Genomic DNA, 9,173 nt, shown 5'->3' on the forward strand with positions numbered 1-9,173 from the left:
ATGCTATGGTTAAGATTATCTATGTGCTAATAAATGGATTGAAGAAGATAACATGGAAAATAAGATGTTGACGATAAAGGTTAAGGTGTTAGGTGTGTTGACTATATTGAAGATTATGCTTATGATGTTTTGGGTTGAAAATTATATGGTAAGCATAAGTATGATGTTATATATGTTTTAGGTAGATTCATAGAAAAAGAATTGGATTCAAACCATATTTTGTTAATCGTAAATCGAGCTTGCCGCTCAAAATGTCTGTTGAACAAATCGGAGAGCTTATTGTGAATTATATTGTTGTTGCTTGGGCTGTTTGGTGACTTTTGGTAACATATGGGATGTAATACAAATAGGGGAGGTGCTGCCCATTTTCTTGTAGAATATTGGTTTCCAAATACGAGAGTTATAATACTCATATGATGACGACGGAGTCGGTTTACTCATTGTAGATATAAGAAGAGCATATTGAGCTTGCTTGATGATTGGATAGAAGATTTCAAAGGTATGTTAAGACACTTCATTATTTCTTTTGGCATGATCTAAAGTGAAATGAATATGCTATTTCATAACGGATCTACTCCTAGAAACCAAGGTTGTCCATGTTGTTCTTTCCTTATAAGATTATTCTAAGCAAGTGTGTATGATCCTTGAATCATACTCAGGTTCATATTGAGGGTATGGATGTCCATAATGTTAATCGAAGGTGCAACGACCTTAAGTCACTTCAAAAGGTCTAGAACGTATTTCCATGAGTCTATCATGCATTATTTATAGTATCTATTTTAGTCTACCGAGTCGCGCTATAGTCGGTCGGGTATGACACCTATTGTAAAACCACTAATCAGTTGGGCTTACTAAGCTCCATGTGGCCAGGTACGATTCTACCGAGCCTTATGATGGTCGAGTGCATTTTTACCGAGTCCTCTTTGAGGCCGGGTATGATATGATGATGATTCCCACATAGGCGTATATTTTTAAAAGTTTATGTATATATATATATATATGTATTATGAATTTTGTGTTAGTAGCCCCAAGAGGCACTCAGATGTTATAGGTTGTATTTCCTCTATCTCTCTTTACATTACTGTTCTTGTTTATGTTTTCCTGCCTTACATACTCGGTACTTTATTCGTACTGACATCTCTTTTGCTTGAGGATGTTGCGTTTCATGCCCGGGGGTCCCGATTGATAGGTTGACAGTTCTCCAAGTAGGCTATCAGCTCAGTGGAAGGTGTTGGTGCTCTCCACTTGCTCCTGAGTTGCCTATTTGGTCAGTATGCTTTGGATATGAATTGATTGGTATGGCGGGGCCCTGTCTCGCCCATTATGATTTTATGTACTCTTAGAGGCTTGTAGACAGACGTCAGGTGTATGGATACTTGTATGGCCTTGTCGGCCTATGTTTTGAGTATACAAATGGTCATGTCGGTCTTATAGGCCCGTATGTCACATTTATAAGTTTGTATATCATATTAGGTCATCATATGTTGAGTATTTCCTTATGTTTTATTCTTGTTATCTCATGACGGGTTTTCTAGCTCCTTTACCCATGATAGTATGATAAGAAAGATATATTACATTAGTACTCGGTTGAGTGAGGCACTGGGTGCCCGTCGCGGCCCCTTCGGTTTGGGTCGTGACAGTTGATTCTGTTGACTTTTTGAGAATTGATTAAAGATTAAAGTTTTATGTTATGCTCCCAATATTACGTCGATATCACGTTCTGCATTATTATATTACGATGATGTTGCACCTTGTAGTATTGTACATTCAATTTTTCGTAAGGTAATTGACACCAGTCCAAGGAAAAGATTATTTGGAGATTATACGGATTATGCTATTTCAAACAAGTGATGGGTAAATTCGTGAAGGTGAGAGGGGAAGGAAGTCAAAGAAAATGAATTTTTGTCCAAGTGGACATATTGGAAAACAATACGGGCCGAGCGATGATACCCGATATTTACGGACTAGTACCATACAAGGTACTATATGACCATGATATTAGGATGTTTAAAGTGTATTAAAAATAAGTAGAATTTTAAGTAATTTAAGATAATTTTTAATTATACGGGTAATTAGTTAATTACCGGATAGCGGGATATTAACTAATTAAAATAACTAATTATTGGATAAGATCAAAATTCCACGTGGAAACAAGCCACTACACCAACCGTATGACTCTTAGTCATAATTCATGACTAAGAGTCATTTTAAATATGTAGCAACTTAACATGTAATAGTAAAAGATACTTCCTTCTAAGCTTTTTCAATACCAAGATTAGATGTGAGTCTTTCCAAGTACTAACATGACTTACTATAAAGATTCCTACAAATCCTAAAGGCAAGAGATTATTATGTATTTTGTAAGTAAGAGACTTTCAATTAAAAGTCTCAAACGAGATTTTACAAATAACTTTTGTTTCATACATCTCTTTCCACAAGGCTCTTCTACAAAGTAAGATAGGATTAACGTGATTTTGCTCATCAAAAATTTCATACAAAATAATATTACGTAATAGCAACGGGATTTTGCGATTCTAAGGGAGTATGATGCAAACTTTCTTAACAATATCATACGGATTTTTCCCTACTTCGATCCGCCATTATGTGTTATCACAATTGACGTGTGCTAGAGGGATTTTCAAGAGAATTGGCTCAGGTATGTTAAGGCTATCCCTTCTTTCTTTTAGCATGATCCAGACGATACGAACGAAACGTGCAAATGCACAAATTCCATGAATAACTCTATTCATAGAAGTATTAGAGATATCTATGTTCTTGAATTTTCGTGTGTCATAATATTTTATCATCTGTTCATGGGTCTCAGAAAAAAATATGAAAGTTGAAAAGAGTTTACTTTATGATATTACTCAAAGGCAAAATGGTCTTATGAAGCTTCGAAAGATTTTATTAACGTACTTTTCATGCATTGCATTCATGTGCATTGACCCATGACCAGATGGAATTATATACGCATATATATATGTGTGTATATATATATATATATGCGTATATGTATATGGGATATGGGAAAGGTTATGGCGTCATATATGCACCACCACCTGATTAGCTGGTATATGATGATGATGTTGCCCACAGTGGCTGAAATATGGCTCAGACGGCATTATATACGCATATATATGTATGTATATATATGTAAATGGGATATGGTAATGGTTTTGGCATTATATACAAACCACCTGATCAACTGATATATGTTGATGATTTGCCCGCAGTGGCCAAGATGACATGATGGGATGCCCTCAGAGGCTGATGATGTTATGAGACATGTACCTATGCACGACATGACATTCATACGCATATGCATAATACTATAATTATTTCATGATTTACAAAGTTATTCAGATTACAGATTGAGTCATGTACTCTATATTTCTTCCAGGTCTCTTATGTATTTATTTATGTGCCTTACATACTCGGTACATTATTTGTACTGACATCCTTTTTGCCTGGGGACACTGCATTTCATGCCCGCAGGTCCCGATAGACAGGTCGAGAGCCCTCCAAGTAGGCTATCAGCTCAGCGGAAGATGTTGGTGCACTCCATTTGCTTCGAAGTTACTCGTTTGGTTAGTATAATTTAGACGTGTATTGTTTGGTATGGCGGGACTCTGTCCTGACTTTTATGATATTTATGTACTCTTAGAGGCTTGTAGACATATGTCGTGTACGTGAAAGATTGTACGGCCTTGTCGGCCTATGTGATAAGTTTATAAATGATCATGTTGGTCTATTAGACCTATATGTTACATGTATATAATGATGTAATAAGAAAGATACGTTACGTTGGTACTCGGTTGAGTAAGGTACCAGGTGCCTGTCAAGGCCCACCAGTTTGGGTCATGACATTTTATTATTTTGGAATTTATTACTATGATATTATTTAACTTTATTAAGTATTATTTGGCTAGATTCAAACCGGTTGGAGATTCTTTTTTAAAAGTAAAGGCAATTTTAGAGGGTTGATTTGACTTGCTAAGGTTAGTATCTTGCCTAACCTTGTTTTAAGGGAATAACCCTTAGGATATAACATTGTTTGCTTAATTGAAATATATGGAAAGCGATGCATATGCAAGGTCACAAGTTTATACACGGTTGTTATGTATCTTATTATTCCTTGTTTGGTTGTGTCCCTTTCCTGATTTATGTTTTAATTAATTATATGTCTACGTGCACTTACTCTTTCATGCTAGTAATCACGATTAGGATTACTACCACTTAATGGGCCAAGATGGGATATTTCTGAAAGTGTTGATATACTTGATTTAGCTGCAGTCATGCTTATATCTTAAGTACACATCTGCACCTTTATTTATTATGTCCTTGTGCACCTTATTGATTATTTGTGAGCATATGCATCCTTTCAGATGGAATGATATTATGGATTGACTATTATTATAGTATGTTTGAATATGTCGTGTCGATTAGTTGATATATGGCATGAGGTTTTTGCCATGCAAGTGTTGTGGTATTATTATTGTAACTGCACAAGTTTCCTTGTTACACCTTATATTTTCGTACATGAGAGTATATCGTAAGTTAATTGATGTAAGCTCAGTAATGAGATCATTTTTGAAAGTACATAAAGTAAGTTAATCAGGTTAACTTGGATGTTACAAATATTTGAGATCATGAACTGCAATTACCAAGAGGGTTGGAAGGCTTAGAAGCTAAGGAATCGAAGAAAATAATGTTTCGTCGAAAGTTGACAAGTTGGGAATGTAATAACATCTACTTTTGGGGTGAGACTAGGGTGCTTAAAATTATAAGGAGATTATGTTATGAGTTATTTTAGTCGTATGATAAACGCGTGTTATGTTTTGAAGTCAAGCGAGTTGTGGAACAAAAGTTGGAAAAGGTCATCAAAAGTTACATTCATAAATGTGTTAAAACTTAGGTCAAATATAGCTAAGGTTTTCTCCCAATATGCTTGGAATTACGGGATGATCTACCTACCAAATTGAATATCTACAAGTCTAGTTCCCAACGGATTAAACCATTCATTGATGTAACATTGGAGTAGAGAGATATTTGCATTTTTGCGAGACTGCGCAGATTGATAGGTCACAAGTAGGTGCATCACCTACTTGCCAAAAGGAGATGCCTCAATTAAAGCTCCAAAGTTGGCCAAGAGGGGACTTTTAAGGGCTTATAAACAAACATATTTCATCCATATTTCAGATCAAAAAAACCAAATTGAACCCCTGCAACTCCTTCCCAAAAATCCCACACAAACCCTAGGTTATTTCAGGTGTTGGGATGTGATTCTAGTGCCGAAAAGCCCGGACAACTTGCTAGTTTCTCTTTCTCCTTCTTGTAGCTATGTTGAGGGACCGATTTTTTATGAATAAGGGCTAGGTTTTGTGGGCTCTACTCATTCCAAGGTAAATTTATGCTTCTCCTTCCATTATCTAGGCTTGTACAAGTTGTAACTCGATCGTAAAGACTAGACCTAGCGAGTTTCGAAAGAGTGATATGTTGTTTGTTGTTGCGTCACTGTTTGCTGGTTGTGAACTTATTTTCAAGTTGAATTCATTGCTAGTTTATAGGATAAGAGGCTTACTTATGTACTGTTAGTTGTTTTGCTCAATTTGAATGAAAAGCCAAGTCGAAACGTGTTTTAGTAAACTGAAAAATCAATTTTGAGTTGTTGAACTTGTGGGACTATTTTGTGGGATGTTTCGTGTTGCTGTTGGGTTGTCTCTGTGGATAACCTAGTCTCTCAGGCTGAAACCAACCAACCGGAGAAAGACATTTCCTTCCATAAGGAGCCATATGGATACCCAACTTATAGTTATTATTGTGGGAGAACTTAACTAACGGAAGAAACAAATCCTATGAACCTCCAAAATCAATAACACATGCGCGTAACATGTCCTCCAAGATTTGAATAGTGCGCTCGACCTGCCCATCTATCTGTGAATAAAATGATGTATTCAGCTCGATCTGTATGTTCAAATCATGCTACATTGCTCTCCACAAATGTTAGGTAAACTGAGTGCCCAATCAAAGATAATGGACAAGGAACACCATGAAGGTGAACAATATCACGAATGTAAATCCGAGCCAATTTGAAAATTTTAAATAGTTCATTATTCTTGATTTGAAGAGTGATTAGTGGTTTTGATGTTATTATATGTGATTTGAGACCTTGAGTATATCCGTGTTGTATTTTAGGACTTGTTGATATGTTTGGACGGGGTTCCGAGGGGCTCAAGTGAGTTCCGGGATGGTTTTAGATCATTTTCCCTAATGCTGGTATTGCTGGTATATCTAGTTTTTAATGTTGGGATGTTGAGCATCGCGATCACGTAGGAGCTTCATGATCGCATAATATGTTTTGGGCCATTGGTGGTTTATTCATCGCGATCGCGAGAGGTGGAGTGTGTTCGATGATATTGGAGATGGTTGTTCTTTGCGTTCGCGTCAATAGTACCACATTCGCATTGGGGAGCTGCAAGCTGGCGGTGTTGCTTTCACGATCGCATGGTCGATGCCACATTAGCTAAGGGTTGGCATCATTGTGCATTGCATTCGTGACCAATGTGCCGCGAACACAAAGTGTATTTTGTGGGCAGTGAAGTTTGTGCTTCACGATCGTGAAGATGGTCCCACGATCGCGAAGGGTTTACCTAGAGTAGTGTTATAAAGTTATTATTTTCGGGCTTTGAGTTTATTTTACCATAATTTGAGATTTGGAGTTCGAATTTGGGCTATTTTTGAGGGGATTTTCACCACTTGAATTGGGATAAGTAATTTGACTCGAATTTGATTATTTTACATGATTCCATCTTTCATTTTGGTATTTGATTGATGAATCAAAAAGAGAATTTGGGAGTTTTTGTCAAAACTTTTTTAAAGTAAATATTTGAGATTTGAACATCGATTCAGGGTCGGGTTTGAGATAAATTAGTATGGTTGGACTCATATTCGAATGGATTGTCAGAATTTGTGACTTTTATCGAGTTTCAAGGTGCGATCCTAGGTTGAAATTTTGGTCAACTTTGAGTATTTGACTAAACATTCAACCTTTATCATTTGGGTTTGATTCATATGACATTATTTGATATTTTTGAGTTGCTTTTGACTTTGAGTTGCTTGGAAGTCGATTCATGCGGGATGGCGCTTCTAAAGTATTGTTTTGTCTTGTTGAGATAAGTAACATATATAAACTTGGATTTGAGGGTAATTATCCTTGAGAACTATAATATTTGAGTTGTGTTGGTGGGTGACGCACGTCTTAGGTGACGGGCGTGTGTGCGTGCACCGAGGTATACATGATCCAGGTAGTTCTTAGTCTATTATATACATTGTTTTCCTATCATGCTTCTTTGATATCATGTTTTCTCCATTTGTATAAGTATGCATGTTATTATTCATGCAGAAATCATGTCTAGCCTTAATTGTTTGAGACATGATAGTATTATTTTTTCTATGTTGAGCAATTTGCCTTAGTGTTATCCATATTGTTCAGTCATGATAGTTATATCCACATGCTATATCTCTATCTTTGTGCACTTTTTATATGTTGTCTCTCATATTATTGGTGTCCATGTACGTGACACGAGTTTGAGCTAAATTTGTGCCATATTGTGATATTCTATGGTGTATAAATGGATTTTGTTTATGTGAGATGTTGGCATATGGAGACTTCAATTGATGTGGGCCATAGACGTGGTGCTTGATAGTGAGGCGACGCTTGTGTCGAGGCCCATATTGGGTTGAGTGTTATTGATATTGAAGTGATGCATATGCTAGGCCCCACAATGGGCTAAGTAGTATTGTTTAGGGGCAACACATGCACTAGTCCCCATATTGGGCTTTATGATATTGATTATTGATTAGCAGATAGGCAAGGATCTGTCCCTCCAGAATCTAGTATTCATAGTAAGCACATGCATAGAGATATATATGTGCTTTGGTGATGGGCATTTGTGCCAGGCACCCATACAATGCTGACTATGATTGTGTGTATAATGGTGAGGGGAATTTATGCTAGGCACAGTGAGTTTGCCGAGTGTGAGTATACTTTATGGCTTTGCTATGCTATTATTGACTTGACATGCAGGCATAAATATGTATTTTCTCATGCCATATGGTAAAATGGTGTTATTGACTTGACATGTATATTTGACATATAGGAATGGAGATGTCTTTTCCTCATGCTAGATGGTAAATGAAATATTTTACCAGTTGTTGTTAAGATAGAAATCATAGTTCTCTTGATAAATTTATGTTTTAGTGATTTCGGTGGAATGGTTCGGGATGTCGACTGTTACACTTAAAAAACATATCTAATATTCTGTCTTTGGGAACAAGTTGAATATGATTTCTCTTGAATTATAGAGATTTAGATTGAAGTATATCTCTTTGAATTCCTTCCATCCACTTGGCAGTGTTATAGGGATTAAGTTCTAATGGCTTGATCATGTGTGGACCGGTTATAAAGGGTTCTCTATAGTGTTGACCACAGCTTGGGACGGATGTGTTCTACTGGCATAATGAGTATGTCGCGTGTTGTGATTTTCCTCCTAGATGAGGTTAAGTTGAAGTTTTTTTTGCTGATGGAGTATGCATTCTCCTTATGATTCAGAGTTGATAATGGGATTCTCGTGTTTGTATAACGCCATGATAGATGCAGTGCGATGTGTGTGATTGAGGCTTGTATGTACAAAGTTACGATTCTATTTTGAAGGAAAGGTCATAAGTTCTAGACATCATAGACAGTTTCAAATGTTTAGAAGAATGCTGGCACTATCTGGTATCACTTAAGAAGGGTGCGTATTTTAGATGGCACGCTGTGTGTTGACTTGCGGATGATTGATTGGTATTATGGTAATCATCGGGTTGTTGTCCATCGATGTCAGACTTTTTTTACGTGATGCAAAAGATTCATGGGGGTATTTCTCATGAGATGATTGTGTGTGAGGGATGTGTCATCTATTTGATTACTGGGTTGGGATCGGACTGGGAGATTTAGGTATTCCAAGGAATTGAAGACTATGAGGGTTCTCAAAGGCAGATTGTTTCTTGGTTGCGGATGGTGAAGGTATGTTAAGAGGTTGGCAGTTGATTATATGTGTTATGGATAGGTTACTGCAAACTTTTGTAATGCTTTATTATCTATTTTGGGATGATAGAAATTGATTTGGAGG

Source organism: Nicotiana sylvestris, chromosome 12, assembly GCF_000393655.2.
Source record: "Nicotiana sylvestris chromosome 12, ASM39365v2, whole genome shotgun sequence".
Classification (NCBI taxonomy): domain Eukaryota; kingdom Viridiplantae; phylum Streptophyta; class Magnoliopsida; order Solanales; family Solanaceae; genus Nicotiana; species Nicotiana sylvestris.